This window comes from Trichosurus vulpecula, chromosome 2 (genome assembly GCF_011100635.1).
Source record: "Trichosurus vulpecula isolate mTriVul1 chromosome 2, mTriVul1.pri, whole genome shotgun sequence".
NCBI classification, from domain to species: Eukaryota; Metazoa; Chordata; class Mammalia; order Diprotodontia; family Phalangeridae; genus Trichosurus; species Trichosurus vulpecula.
Window position 1 is genome coordinate 209,509,661 of NC_050574.1, and position 16,421 is coordinate 209,526,081.

The 16,421-nt window shown below is 35.6% G+C and overlaps 1 protein-coding gene across 6 annotated transcripts in view; it reads left to right on the forward strand.

Moving 5' to 3' along the window:
* The window catches only part of PKP4 (plakophilin 4), a 269,712-nt gene that overhangs the window by 25,766 nt on the left and 227,525 nt on the right, over positions 1-16,421 (forward strand). The gene's annotated exons all lie outside the window — the stretch shown is intronic.

The following is a 16,421-nucleotide window of genomic DNA, read 5'->3' on the forward strand; positions in this document are numbered from 1 at the left end:
GACCATCCAGGCTCTCCTGGGCTGGAGACCTGTTTCCCTCTGCTATTTCGTGGGTTCCACAGCTCTAGAATTTGTTCAGAGCCATTTTTTACAGGTGTTTGGAGGGATTTGGGGGAGAGCTTAAGCAAGTCCCTGCTTTCCAGCCTCCCTCTTTGCTCCACTCCCCTAAAAGATTTTTTAAAAAGAAGAAATATCAGTATAACTGATCAATATATTAAGTCTGAAAATGTAGGTACTGTGTCACCCTTGCATACCTTTACCTCTACAAAAGTATGAGTTGGAAATGTCTTGAGCCATGCTTGCTCTTTATAATTTTGCAACATTTACTTTCGATGTTTAAATAATTGTATTTGGTTATTCTTTCCATTTATATTGTTTTAATCAGTGCCTATATTGTTTTCTTGATTCTGCTTACTTTATTCTGCATTAGTTTATGTGGATCTTTCCATGTGTCTCTGTATTCATCATAGTCATCATTGCTTACAGCATAGTAGTATTTCTTAACATTAATGTACCACAATCTGTTTATCCATTTCCAGTTGATGTTCATCTACTTTGTTTCTAATTCTTTGCTATCACAAAAACTGTTGCTATATATTTTGATATATGTAGGAACTTTGTTTTCCTCAATGACTGCTTGGGGTATAAACCTAGTAATAGAAACTCTGGGTCAAAGGGTATGGATATTATTTTGATTTGCAATTCTGTTATTGTTAGTACTCTCATTATTGGAATATTCTTTCATATTGTTAATAGTTTATAATTTTTTTTGAAAACTATGCATATTTTTTATCACTTATCTTTGGAGAATGGCTTAAAAAGTTGTTGTTTTTTTTAATGAGATGATTCCTGGGAGCACTAGGGGTAGGGATAAAGGGAAATGTAGTCAATGTAAAAATTATGTCAATAAAAACATTTTTAAATGCTATTTTGTTGCTATTTTTTCTTAAAAAATCTTTGAATGATTTTCCCATTTCCTAAAGCAAAACATCAAACTATGGCTTGAAATTCAGTGGTCAGGTCGCAACACTCAACTATCACAACTATAGCCAAAGTGAACTACTCACCATCACCTGATTAGGCCTTAAAATTTCCTGCTTGGAATTTATGCACAATCTTTTCCTCTCATCTGTAAATACCTTTACCTTGCTGCTTACTCAAACCTTACCATCCTTGAATATTGACTTTCCTGAAACCTTCCTAGACCATTGCAACCTAGAATCCTCTTCCTCTTTCCCATTCATTTGTCAAGTAATCATGGAAGGGGAATGTGAAAATTACCTTAGCTGTAGCTTTGCTGCGTTCTACCTGTGTGACACTCTAGTGTCCTACTGTGTCATTTAGAATCCGCATGATTCTATCACAGATTAGTAGATGAAAGCTTCCTTCTGAGACTACCTGTCTGTGTTCTCGGACCCATTCATGTCAGTTCTCTAAAAATTGCTAGTATTTATATAATGTTTTAAGGTTTGCAAAGTGCTTTACATATATTATTTCATTTGATCTTCATAAAAATCTTATCCCTCCCGTGTATTCCTGTCCCACTCTATCCTCTCCTATCATTATGCCTTGTAGAGTTAGACCTCTTTCTTTCTCACTCCTTCGATCTTCTTGCAGTCACAGAAACTTGGCTCCCTCTCCTAGGTCCTGTGGTTCTGGTTCTGTCCCTATGTTCATCCTTTCTCTTTCCCCAGTTTTCCTGGCTTCTTAATGATTTTGCTTTACTTACCTTGTGTTATTTATATTCCAGCCAAATTGGCCTAGTTTCTGTGTACCCTGTATGTGACATCCTATTTACCATCTCTGTGTTTTTATAGGTAGTCCTCCAAGTGTGCAATGTTCTTCCTCTTGGAACCCCAAGCTACCTTTAAGGTTCAACTCAAATTCCACTCCCTTCTAGTAACCTGCTTCTGTTACATTGTATTTATGAAGGTTTTTTTTTTTTCGTTTTGTACTTGTGTACATTAATTACTATTAAATGTCAACTTAGTAGATTTGTTCTATCATTTTAATCTCTCAAGATCTTTTTGGATTCTGACTCTCCATACAGTCCATGTGTTAGTTATCCTTAGCTTTGTGTTATTTGCAAATCTGATAAATATATTCTCTCTGCCATTTTCCAAATCATTGATAAAAATGGGGCCTCACAGGACCAGACATAAATCTTTAGAGCATTTAATTTAGAGACCTCCTTCTAAGTTGACATTAAACCATCAATGAGTAATCAAACGATTAATGACTAATAGATTAGCCATTTAACCCTTTCCAAACCTGCCTAATTTTATACTACCATTGTCTAGCTTGCAACTGTCCATCTATTCCTCAATAATAGCATGAAATAACTTTAGCAAATGGCCTTCTAAAATCTAGGTAAACCATATCTACAGCATTCCCCTGATTTGCTAATCTATTAATTTGTCCAAAAAAAAAAGAGATTAGGCTACTGTGACCTGTTTTTGATGAAAATATGTTGGCTCTTTGTGATTAGTGTTATCTTTTGGGGGTTTTCAATATCTAACTCCTTATATAACATATTCTAGAATTTTGCTCAGAATCAAAATAAATGTGAATGGCCTTGAGTTTGCAGATTCCATTCTCATCTTTTTTTAAAAAAAAAATTTTAAATAGCATTTGCCCTAATCCATGGAACTACTCCAATTCTTTAGTCTTTCAAAGACTACTAAAGAGAGCTCAGAAATCACATTTCCATTTCTTTACACTTACTAGGTTATCTGGATCATCTGGGCCTGGTGACTAGAACATCAAGGGCAGATAGGCATACTTAACTCTCTTCCTACTTACCTAAGAATTTACTCCCTATTTTCTATTTTTGATTCCTTTTAAAAATTCATTGCATATTATGAAACTTTTAAGTTTTCTTATTTTGAAATGTCATAATAGTTTTTTCCCATTCAAATAGTGATCAGAACAATAACTGAAATGAGCTAATTACATCTAAAAATGGAGTAACCTCTTTAACCATGGGTGATTTTGAAGAATAATTATATAAAACATAAATTTGTTGCTCATTAGATTGCATTATTTGATTGGTTCAAATCAATTGGAGGAAGAGACAGTTGTTAGGCTTAATGTGCTTCTGTTAACTGCATTGACAAATATATATTGTGAAAAGCACAAAATTCATATTAGCGAGACTGGAAATTTTTTATCAATGAGTGAAATGTTGAGCTTTTCCATGTGAATATTGTATTTTAATCCAAAAAATAACAGCAGACATTTCTGACTTCTGTAAAAAATTAAATTTGATACTCTATTCAATTCAGAAGTCTTTTTTTTTCCTTGCATTTTAAAAGTTACTTATCTAAACAGCAACATTTATTCGTACTCAGGATAAGATTGGTGCTGAAGGTATTCAGGATCTATATTTGGAATTAGCAGGTAAATGTACTTAAGGATTTCCCTTTGCCTTTAAATGCTGAAGAGTAAGTTACCATCTTGTTATGTCTTAAGGACAGTTCATGAAGTCATAAAAACATTCTCAAAGAGTATTTCTTATGTGTATATATGAGTTGTGCTTGGAAAAAGGACTATATATAGAGAAGGAAATTAGATTTTTTAAACTTAGCACTTTTGTTAAAATTTATCTCTTTGAGGCAATCTTGCTTTGTGGATAGAGATTTGGCCTCAGAGTTATAAAGACTGGGTTCTAGTCCTGCCTCAGACACATATCGTTTGTTCATACAGTCATTGGGTGAATCAATTAACTTCAATGCCCCCAGACAATTTTAAGTCAATAAGCATTTATTAAGGGCTTCCTAGGTGCCAAGCACAGTGCTAAGCACTTGGGAATATAAAAAAAGGTGAAAACAGTCCCTATCCTCAAGGAACTCACAATCTGATGCGGGGAGACAGCCTATGTACAAAAAAAATAAATGCAGGAGAGCTTGGAGGTCACCTCAGAGGAAAAGCATGAAGGGAGACTGTAAAGGCTTCTTGCAAAAGATAGAGTTTTAGCTGAGACTTGAAGGACTACACAGGAAGGTACAGATAAATAGAGGGAGCATTCCAGGATTGGAGGATGGCCAATGAAAACTCATGAAGTGAGGACATAGTGTCTTATTTGGGCAACAGCAAAGAGACCAATGTGATCAGATCACATAGTATGTGGAGGGGACTAAAGTTTAATACTAGAAAGGGCCAGATTATGAAGGGCTTTGAAATAGGAGGTTATATTCAGTCTAGGCATTAATTAGGAACCACTGGAGTTCATTGAGTGGTAGATGGCATGGTCAGACTTGTGCTGAAAGAAGATTTCTTTCACTGCTCGGGGTATGATGGATTGGAATGGAGAGAAACTTGAGGCCAGAAGATCAATTTTTCTATTGCAATTGTCTAGGCATGAAGTGATTAGTGCCTATAGTGGGGTGGGGTGGCAATGTTTGAGGAGAGAAAGGGGTATAATTTAGAGTTGTTGTGAAGGTAAAATTGACAAGCTCTGCCAACAGATTGGATATGGGAAGTGAGAGAGTATGAGTGGAAGATGTTGCCTATTTAGAGAGCTTGGATGCCTGTGAGGATGATGGTGCCCTGGACAGTAACAGGGAATTTAGAAAGATTATACATTGCAAGAGTTACCTATCTGCAGAGTTAGAGTTTTCTAAACCAATGAAATCAAGGATCTAATTTTGAAAGGAAGAAAGAAAAAAGAAGACAAGAAAGGTTATACTTGAATAAAGGTTATCAAGGAATAGACTGTCACCAGACATTGATAGGTGATGTCAGTTAATTGATGAGAAAGAAAATGACTTTTTTTTCTGGATCTTCTCATTTTCTGAGACATTTTGAATTAAAATTTTTGCCTGTTTTTCCCTCTAATGTCTTTTCCTCCTCCCCAACTACTGGGTTTAGGAAAGGGGTTGGAGACTATTTTCATACCAAATTTAGATTTTTAAATTTATAGTAAGTATGTGATTAGGGGCATACGTAACCAGAATAAATTAAATCTCCAAAAATAATTTTTCGAAAAATCGCATTTTAGTTACACTCTCCCCCCTCCCCCCCTTTTAGGCCTTTTATCAGTATAAGGATAGAAGCTATGGGGCAGTTAGAATGAGAGGACACATACTTCTACCTCACTCAATCCCTGGGTAATGATATTGTCTGTATTTGAAGATAAGATCTTATGTTCACAGAGGTACAACTCCCATCATTTATAAACACTACCATGGTGATATACTATTTTTTCATTATTGTGAGCCCATCTTATTTTACAAAATGTTCCCAAAGTCTTTGTGCAATTTTGCTGTTTACTCTAAGACTTTTGGAACATCCTATATTTGAAAATAATAGTAGATATACAGTTATTTTAAATGATACCATAAATGTCATTTATAATTATTTACAGTGACATTTATAAATATTATTTTATTTAATTTTTAAAAACATTTTTAGAACTTTAATTTTTCTTGGTAACCACCAACATTCATATTTGTCTTTTAGATTTGAGCTCTTTCTACTTCATTTAGTTTAAAGTTAATTTTTCTGTAAATGTTATTATATTTGAAAATGACTGTTAGTAGTCATTTATAGAATTATAACATTTTAGGATGGGAAGATTATGTTAGAGATCATCTTGTACAGTCCATTTTACAGATGAGGAAACTGAGTCCTAGAGTGGTTGTGTTTTTGTCTGTCACTAAACTTGATTCATAACTCTTTCTACAGTGATTACATATATATTTTGCCTGTTACCTAGTCATCTTTTGTTGGAACTGTCTTTGATTCCTGGATTAATAATTTCTTTACTAGTAATGAATTCCCTTTTTAGTTCATTCTACCTGTATCTCCCAACTTTTAAAAACCATAATATACCATTTAATGCCCTTCCTCTCCTTTATAGCATTTCTTCCCTTTGCCTCTCCAAAGTTACTTTTCTCCACTAAGGAGCTCTCCAATATAGGATTGATCATGAAATATATAGCTGAAATGAACCATATGGCTATGCTAAGATAAGACCCTAGTTTTGCAGTTGAGGACTGAGACCCATATGTAAGGTAAAATGACTTGGCCAAAGTTGCAGTTAATAATTAATGAAGCTGGCATTTGAACTCAGGACTTCTCAAAATCCATTATTTGGTCATTCAGTTTTAGTTTCCAGTAGTAATATGTCTATGGAATTTATTGCAGGTAGCTGTCTAGTTTTTTAAAACTGTAACTTTTACTTTACTTTTAATCATAAATTTTCCTACTCAATAAAAAAAAAGAAAAAGGAGAACTCTTGTAACTAAAATTCCTATACATATAAGACATTCTTTCATTAGTGTAGGCCATCTTTACAATATGGCCTCATTTCAACTTAAAAATAAATTTTGTTATTAAATCCATTTAATAATCTGGATGTGACCACTTTTTCCCATGGACCTTGGCCTTGGTTTGAATTCTAATGTCATTCTGATTAATTTGATTTTAAAATGTTTTGGATGTTTACATAATGTTTTTTGTATGATATTAGGTCATTTATCAATATTCGAATAAGTTAGTAGAATTCTGTGATAGTCTTTAGTGTGCATCTCCTTTGCCGATGTAGGAGATTTCCTTGGTCAAGGCAGATTGATATTAGTAGCTTCCTGAAAAAAGACTAAGTAGACGTTTTGACCTTTGACACTTATAGTTTGAATGAAGAATTTGTTTTTATAAATGCATTGCCCTGAGCACTATTACTTCAAGAATTAATACAATTTTAATTAATAAATAGTCGAGGAAGTAGTGGATTTGAAGTGTCAATTGTATTGGAATCAGCCTCTAACCTGTGGGTTTCAGAGCCAAACAGAGCAGGCTAGAGACAGGAGAGTCAGGACACAAGTAGAAGTGTAGTTAATTTCAGAGTGAGGAAAATGATGTATGCATATGGAAGCCCTCACCACCCCACCCCACCCCCACCCCCGCCCCAAAGGACTTAAGGCTGCTAAGGTTGGGGTCACTTATATACATGAAAAAGGTTGAAATAGTTCTCATGGTTGACATTTCTTGTGACATTACAGGCATTCTTGGGTCGGGTGGGAACAGTCGTTGCCTCAAGCCTTAGGAGTCATGGCCACCCTGCCAGGTATAGAACCAGAGCTCTGTGACAGGAATATGAGTACAGCCCCTGTCAGTGACAAGGAACGGGGATTGTGATGTGATGGATGGCTCTAGGAAATAGGGGGACCTCAGTGAACACCTGGTGCTGGTTCAAGCAACACACTTTGCCAGAGGGTGATATCATCTTGAGCCAAAAGGATTATTGTTATGCCAAGCTCAGGGCACAGCCTGCTTCTTAGACCTTAGCTCTGGAGAACAGGTTATCTCCAAAATATCTTGACCAAAGTCAAAGGACATGCACTTGAATTCTGGCTTTGCTATTTCCTAGCTATGTGATGCTAAGCAATTCACAACTTCTGTGGGCTGCAGTGTCCACAAAAAGTAAAATCAAGGAGTTGTACTGGATAACCTCTAACCTCCGTTCCAACTCTGAAGCTGTACTGGACTTGAGTTCCAGGAAGAAATATAGGCATAGGCCAGAGAAAGATCTGAAGAGATCTAAGGTGTTCGTTATTATTTTAGTAGCTGTGCTAGAACCTGGTGACAGTCATGTTGTTGGAACCTTGGCAAGATATTCTGATCTTAACTTGGTTATATATTTTCAAAATACTTTCTTTTGAAGTAGTTCTTTTCTCCCTCACCTCCCCTTACCCCCATAATACCTATATCCTGGTACACCCAGTGAACATTTGGTAAAATGAATGAGATTATTTCATATTCATGAATTCTCTTTCTTCACAACTATCTGAATTTGCTCAAGTCAGTTTGATTTTTTAATGGATCAATATTCATTATTACAATAATAACTAAAATGCCAACATTAACCTACTGATTGTACCAGACATCTCAACCACTTCAAGTTTCTGGTCCTAACAGGGACCCTAACTACAAAGCACATAGCTGCTCAGTCCTAGGATAAATGTGTATTATAAATTCTCCACATATTTACAATAAACTCTCAATGATCTGCACCATTGAAGGGAGGGAAAATTGACATCAATGGATAATTAGTCCAGCTGGTGTTGGACCATGAGAAACTTATTCAGGGGATAAGGCTGTGGGATTAATCCAGTTGTTTAACAGACAAATCTTTAGTGAGGAGTCATGTTCCCAGTAACAGGATTTCTCTTCAGCCACACCAGCTGGAAACTTTTTTTTCAATTAATAAGCATTTATTTTCTTTCCGTTCCACATCTTCTTCCCACACCCAACTGGGGGAAAAGGGGGAGGGGGAAACCTAACATGCATGTATTCTAGAAAAACAAATTCCTACCTTTGTCATAACCTAAAATGTAAGCCTAGCCCAGCGTCTTCAGTCCATAACTTCTCTGTTAGGAGATGGGTGGCATGCTTCATCTATTCTCTTGAATTATGTTTGGTCTTTATATTCATTGATCAGAGTTCTCAAGTCTTTAAAAGTTTTTTTGTCTTTGCAATGTTGTTTGATTGTTATTGTTTAAATTATTCCCTTGGCTCTGCGTACTTCACTCTGTATCAGTTCCTACAACTTTCAGTTTTCTCTGAAATCATCCCTTTAGTCATTTTTATGGCAATAGTAATTCATTAAATTATATACCATAGTTTGTTTGGTTCTTTTGATGTTCATTACTTTTCAATTGATGGACGCCCACTCCCTCATTTTTTCTTTGCTTTGCCACCACAGAAAGAGCTGCTATTTTTGTAAATAGAGCTTTTTTTCTTCTGATTTCTTTGGGGTAGTGTCTGTCTTGATGGATCAAAGGGAATGTGCAGTTTTCTAACTTTGGGGGCATAGTTCCAAATTATCAGTTGGAAGTTTAATGAATTGTACTGACCTAGAGGAGTGATGTGTGTTTGCCACAAGCATCAGGCAAGGTTCTAACTAGCATTCTTACAAAAGGGTATTGAGTACAAAGAATGTTCATTAGGATTTGTTCAGGGCTCAGTAACCAGGGATTCTTCTGGAAGGAGTAACGGGACATACTTTGTGGCAAAGTTGTCTAGATAACCACATTGACTGATTAGGAATTTGGAAACTCAGTTTCTTAGTACAAATACTCTAATTGAAAGAATAGACTGTCATTACCATATACCTGGATGGACTGTGGATAATGGTGTCTGGGGTGGGTAGATCATAAGTTGTTGATCATAGTAATATAAAAACAAAATGAGCCTCATTCATTCCCTCAGACTTTATATTCCAGAAAGACTCTGGTTAAAGGTAAACATGTTTTTGCTATTTAAAAAAAGTTTGGCACAGGTTAAGAGCTTAGGACACTATTTTGTGCTTTTGAAAGAAGGTAGTATTAAATAATTAATAAGTCAGAAGTAGGGCTGGTGCATGAATGAAGATCTTTAGTTTTATACCAAAATGTGAAGCCAGATTATCTTAGGGTTGTTTAGAGTGTAAAATCCTACAAGCTTTCAGAAAAGTAAGTTTTGTGCTTTCATGTTAGTTAATAAATTTTTGGTCCTCACATTTACTTAAGATGTTATCTTGATGGAATGTTCAGGATTAAATGACAGACTGTGGTTTTAGCTTTCAGAATTTAATAAACACTTGGGACTGCAGCAGTGATTTATGTGGTTTTTTAATTAGTCCTGCTAAAAGATATTAACACATTTTGAGAAGTGTGGCACCAAGTGCCATGCTAATCAAGTCATGTGATCATCACGTGTTTTCAGCTTACTATCAACTGCTGTGGGTTGGAAATTTTTTGTATCACTATTGAATAGTTCTCTAAATCTTTTCATTGAGTTACAGAAAAGTTTTTGGTGGTGGCACAAATTTAAGCAATGCTGAGGTGTAAACAAAGCATGAATTATCTGTTACTTTGTTTCACTGTTCTACACAATTCAAGCTTTTTGGTTAACAAATACTACATGTAAAGCACCTAAAATTTATTTCATAGTTACTTTCTGACCTTTCCCTCTTTCATCATTGGAGAATTAATCTCACTCAACAATTCATTTTAAGAATAGGAATTTTTTCCAGTTCCCCCTCTACCTATCACTGCCAACTAGCATTCTTAAGGAGGTTTCTATTATTTCTTTTTTATTTGGCTACTAATAGGAGATGCATAAGCTAACATTCTCAGTCTTTTCAACTCCTTACATTCTGGAAGTTAAATATCAGTTCATTTTAAAATCTAGGGTATGGTTTTTGGTGCCTTTTACTATCTTTCTGTTTAAGCTTGCATAGTTGAAAGTTATAGAGCATTTAAAGCATGAATGATAATCTATCAAATGATAGCATCATTTGTTAAAAATTGTTTCATCTTTAGGACTCGCCTTCACTGCTCTAAAGGAGCAGGTATTTCCTTCTTCCTCTCCATTTACTGGTCCTGAAAACAGGAGCTCCCTAATCTCAACCTCTGATCTCAGAGCTAAGGGGTTAGTATGAACCTTGAGGTTAGCTGGGATGGGTTATTTTCTGTGCCAAAGGGCACAGAAAAGGGGTAGGAGTAAAAAAAAAAATCTTCACACCCTTTCCTTCCTGTTTCCCTTGTGAGATCCCAGTTCCAAGCCTTTTGCTTGTATGGCATTCTAGGGAACTTTTCTCTGACTCACTGATTACACCTTTTTTTTTCTCTCTTTCCCCTCCCCCCATCCCCCCTTTTCAGGTCTAAAAACTTATTTCCTTCCCTTTTCCTCTTAGCATTAGCCTAGACTCTAGGGTCTCTTTGTCTCTAGCCCGCTGTGGAACTGGATGTCTCTCACTGTTCCTGTACCTGAAGCAAGCATGCAGACTTTTTTGAGGTTTTCTAAAGATTTTCATGACTAGAAACAATAGGGGAATATTTGGTTCGTTTTAAAAAAAAACAATAAAACAAGGCAAAAGACTTTCACAATAAAACTTATCCCTGTTACATATTGAAATGGAAAGAGAACTAATTTTTAATCTTTCCTGTAGGCCTCAGTCACATTCTTTTTCTGTTCAGTCACTCAATTATTTAGCAATTCTTTTGTCTTTAGCTAGATAGAGCATTTATTAAGCACTTATTATGTGCCAAGCACTGTGCTAAGAGCTAAGAGTATAAAACTTCTTTGGCACTTAACTCCAACCTCTGTAGACTCTCCCCTCACACTATTCAATAATCCTCTGATTGGTCTCTCTGCCTTAAGTCTTAACCCACTTACCTCCATCTTCCCTTCAGCTGTCATACTGATTTTCCTAAAGGACAGGTTTTATCATGTCTACCCCCTTTATTTAATAAACTTAAGTGGCTTTCACCTCCAGGATCAAATACAAAATCCTCTGTTTATTTAAAGACTTTCATAACCTGGCCCCCTCCTGTCTTTCTAGTTTGCTTACCCCTTCCTCCCTCGTCCATTCTACCTTCACTCCTAATATTCTTTAATATAGTCACACTGGCCTGCTTGCTGTTCCCAGAACAAGATACTCCCTAACCTAAATCAAGGCTTTTTCACTGACTGTTCCTCATCCCTCGAATTCTCTTGTTTCCTAACAACCTAATTGAAGAAGACAGCACTTTAACTGGGAACTGAAAAAAGGAAATATAAAAGTAGAAGCGTGACCAGCATGAAGATGGCTACTAGGGTGGAGGTCTAGAAGAAGACTGCTCATGGGCAGGAAAAATTTGGAGTAAGCATGGCTAGTGTGTTTGCTTCTTCAAATGGAGGCTCAGCAATGAATTCACCAATCAGAAGAGGAGACTCTCACAGATTCCATCTCTCCAGTACCCCCTCTGTACTTTCTTCTATTTTGTACTTTCTTTTGTTCTTCCTGTGAGGCTTGGAGAAGACTTACTAAATAAATAAACTGTGAGTCTGAAATGTAAGATGTCACTCTGACCCCTTTATCAATATTTTTTTCAGTTACCTTGCTTTTTCATTTAAACACAGCAGAACCTGTTCCTCCTTTCTCTCATCTCCTTCCTTTGTCACTGTCCTTTTTTTTAGCACTGTATTTTCCAACTCACCAATAAATAGTATGGCACAATGAGAAAAAATGAGTTGAGGAAGGGATATTTCCAAGCTACAGGTGGGTTTTCAACAAGAAGGCTGGAAAGAGCCTTCTTTGTCAACTGTTCTCATGTTTTAGAAAATGTAAGCTTGTCTTTGAATACATAGGACACTTAAGATGAAGATAGAGACTGCTCCTGTGATTTCATTAACATAGGTAAACTTCTCAGTGAGGAAAGGTTACATGATTTACCCAGCCCCTGTGTTAGTGATAGAACAGAACTTGAACCTTCTTGGCTCTGAGACTGGCTTTGTATCCATTATGCTGCACTGACTTTGTGTCTTACACACAGCATAGCATTGTGAGAATTACTTGTGGCAAGTAATAATTTTGATATGGTTCATTGACATTAATGCTCATGTCAATGTGTTTCTGATGTTGTGTAATTCAGAGCATCTAAACTTGATTAGATAAAATTGGGATTGTGCTAGTTTCCCCACACTAAAGTTTTCTGTTAGTTGACTTATGAATTTTGTGCCATGCAATATAATACATAATTTCATGTTTCATTGCTCTCTTTTGATATATTTTTAATTCTATGGTCTTTAAAAGTAGAGAAATCTGTTGTTTCCTTTTAGAAATTATTGTGGTTCTTTGGTGTAAAGACTACACCTCTTAAAGAGCACATCTTAACAACTGTTAGAGTTACTGCCATGGCTGTTAGTATGGAGAAGTCAAGCATTTGTTTCAAGGAGTTTTGAAACCCTGCAGTGAAGCAGAATTGGTTTCACTGAAAAGCACAAAGGAAAATTATCAAAAGCAAAAGACAAAATCAGGAAAATTACAGATTTTATTTTTCTTAAATTTTTTTGGTTTAGTGCATATAATTCACAACTAAGAGGTAGGTTTATTTTCCATTTTTAAAAGAACACATCATACATTTTGAAAGCAGTAGGCTCCCCACCAGATTAATTTTATAGGTATATCAGAAAACTGAATACTTTGATATATGCAGACATGTTCTAGTCATCATGAAAGCAGCATACTCAGGAGCATTTCTCACAATGTTGCACTTGAATTTCTTGCGTTTTTATTGTACAGTTTGAATTTCGCATGCATGCTTGTTGGAGAGACAGGTAGAAAAATTTAATGAAAAAAAATATGGTCTCTTTCAGGTTGCTGACACAGTTTTTCATCCTATAATTATACTGTTCTCTCACAGGGTTGCAAGTCAATGGAAAGATAATCTCAAAAACTTCTGTAATCTGTTTTATATTCCAGTTTCTCTTGATTTATCTAGTTTCTTCTCTTCCTATTTTATATTTTCTTCCTCCTTAATAGTCTTACTTGTTAACCTTGACATTTTCTCAAGAGGCAAAAGCTTGACTATTAATAATTTTCAGAGAGAGAATAGAACTTACAGAATTATAAGCTATAATAGAATTATAGAATAAAATTGTAATAACAATTTTCTACATAAGTAGAACCAACAAAAATCAAGTAGCAATTTTATTATTTTCCATCTACCTCCTGCATTATGATCTAGGTCCTGACTGATAAATCTTCAAATAGCTAAAAGAAGCCTTAAAAGTAGAAGAATCAGGGGCAGCTAGGTGGCACAGTGAGTAGAGCACCAGCCCTGGAGTCAGGAGTACCTGAGTTCAAATGTGGTCTCAGACACTTGACACATTTACTAGCTGTGTGGCCTTGGGCAAGTCACTTAACCCCAATTGCCCTGCCTTCCCCCCTGCAAAAAAAAAAAAAAGAATCAAAAAGGTGTACATAATCTTCAGTTGATTAATCAGTGCCAAATTATTTAAGAGTTGACTAATTCATTATTACCCAATGAAAACCAGTGATGGGATCTTTTGTTCTTCATAGCTTCCTTTATTACTCTACTGATTTTGGTGACAATGCCAGATATTTTGGGGGACTATCTTTTTTTCTTCTTCTAATATTTCATCTTTTTAAGCAGACATTTTCTTACCTGGCTTTTTAAGATTAGGAACATCTTAGGAACTAATAAACCTAGTTTACCTTCCAGGCCAAATATGCCATCATATTCCTTTTCTCAAAAAAGTTTTAATATGGCTAACCCTAACCCTAAATTCATGCTGTGTGATAACTGAGCTAGGTGATAACTGTGGATAGCTAGTCTGAGGCAAAAGCAGCTAGGTAGATAGAATACTGAGTCTGGAGTCAGGAAGACCTGAGTTCAAATCCAGCATGAGGTACTTACTAATGATGAGATGCTAGGCAAGTCCCTTAAATTCTTTATATCCTGTTAATTGATAATAGTATGTTTCTCACAGGTTTTTGTGAGGATCAAATGATGTCATACAGGGAAAACACTATGCAAATGTTAGCTGTTCTTATTTCATTACATAATAAGTTGACCCTTTGTATATATGATATTTTTAAGAAGTGATATTGAATAGTTCTTTCTTTATAGGTATTCTGTTACTAGTGAAACTGTTTTCTAAAGCAGTCATCTCCAAAGTAGAATCTTTGCATTCCTAGTGGGACAGTGGCATAGTCCCAAGGAGTTCATGATCAATCAGAGGGTAAGAAGATGGGTTGCATCCCATCCTTCCTGTAGCTAATGAAGAGGCTTGTCTCCAGCACAGTCATACCACCCATGTCATTGGCTAACATGCCCACTATACCCCAACCAGTGGCTATGTAAGCTCCTAAGCTCCCTCTTTCTGTTAACCCCTTAAGGTGGATATAACCTAATGTGACAAGGATACCTACACCATCAGCTGTACCAGTACTGTTGGGAAAATCCCCTCCATATACTGCCATCATGCCTCTGTTTTGCCCTTCTCCAAGTCATCTTCCACACCAGTGCTCTAGGGATTTTCCCAGAGCTCAGATCTGATGGCATTACTCGCCTGCTCAACTTCCTGTTACTTTGGGATCACATACTATTTCTTACACAGACAGCTAGGTGGTGTCATGGGTAGAATACTTGCTCAGGAATTAGAAAGACTAAAGTTCAAATTTGTCCTTGGACATTTATTAGCTGTGTGACTGCCTCAGTTTAAAATGGGGATAATAATTGCAGCTACCTCTCAGGGTTGTTGTGAGGATCAAAGGAGATACTCAGAAGTGCTTAGCACAGTATCTGTCACATGCTAAATGCTTAATAAATGTTTTTTCCTCCCCTCCACTTTTATCTCATACTTTAAAAATTTATATTTGTGTATTTTTAATTCTTTTTCTTATTTTTGTATCTCACAATTTACATACTTGTTAATACAATATTAATAATAGCATTTATATAGCAGTTTAAGGTTTACTAAGTGATATACATATATATCATTGTATATATGTGTATATATATATATCATGTGTGTATATATATATATCATGTGTATATATATATATACATATACATATATATACATACACACACACACACACACACACACACACACACATTATTTGATCCTCATGACAACCCTTGAAGGAAGGTGCTATTTTCTCATTTTACAGATGAAAAGCCTGAGTCTGAGAGGTCAAATGACTTGTTGAGGGTCACATAGCTGGTGTTTGAGGCAGGATCCCTGCTCAGATCTTCTGACTCCCAAGTTCAGGACTCTACACTACCTAGCTATCTGTATGTAACTTCATATTAAGCTAATATATATTTATTTCAGATGCATGCTCAGAATTTCTTTTCTAGTAAGAGGTAATGAAAAAGCTTAGAGATCCCTGCTGTAGTAAGAGAGATGTTTGTGTAATACATCAGTCATTGCTAGGTTCTCTAAAGGTTGAAAAATGCAGAATAATTTGGACTGATAGCATTGTCTATAGAAATGTGTCAAAAATGGAAATTTTGGAGTAGAAAATTTTTGCAAATGGAACTTAGAAGAAAATACGCTGAAATGTGTTTGAGAGAAAATGTTAAAAATCCAGCATTTTTACCTCTCAGTCTCAAAAAGAATCATCTTCCTTGAGAACCAGAGAACTTGAATTATAATACCAGGATTCTCTCTGTGTCCTATCTGCTTATTTCATATAGAGAAATAAAATACATCATAGTATTTTCATTTTTCATTTTTAATATAGAGGTTATTATATCCCTTCTTTACAGGATGCTATGAGAAATAAATATTTGTGAAAAACTTTGAATTCTAAGAATTGACCTAAAAAGTGTAAGATAAAACTGTTATCAAGAAGATGAAACTTAGATTCTTTCCAGTTTGATTGGGAGGCAGGTGGAAAGAGTGTCAGCTTTGGAGCCCTCAAGTACTTGGGTTTGAATCCTAGTTCTTCCAGTTGATACTTTTATCAGTTTAGATAAATCACGACTCCTGAGCTTCAGTTTTCTGACTTGTAAATGAAAGGATCAACATAGGTTTTAGCTCTAAATCTATGATCCTGTGATCTCTAAGAATGTTGTAGTAACAAACTTAAAATGCATAAAATTAAAATACATTTCATTAAATGTAACTCAATTATTTTAGGG